This window comes from Trichechus manatus, unplaced genomic scaffold, assembly GCF_000243295.1.
Source record: "Trichechus manatus latirostris isolate Lorelei unplaced genomic scaffold, TriManLat1.0 scaffold00392, whole genome shotgun sequence".
NCBI classification, from domain to species: Eukaryota; Metazoa; Chordata; class Mammalia; order Sirenia; family Trichechidae; genus Trichechus; species Trichechus manatus.
The window spans coordinates 193,276-193,542 of NW_004444328.1; positions in this window are offsets into that span (position 1 = coordinate 193,276).

The following is a 267-nucleotide window of genomic DNA, read 5'->3' on the forward strand; positions in this document are numbered from 1 at the left end:
TGAACTGTGCATGTAGAAATTTTTGAAATAGTGTATCTTTTGCTATGTGTATTTTCACCAAAAACAAACGTTGAGAGTTTAGAGGGTTGACATTTTGTGGGGTTGTTAACCAATGTCATAAAACAATATGTGTACTACTGTTTCATGATAAACTATTTGTTCTGTAAGCCTTCACCTGAAGTACATTAAAAAAAATTAAAATTAAAAAATAAAATAAAAAATGATTCTATTAAATGGATAATAGGAGAAACAAAAGAGATATAAATA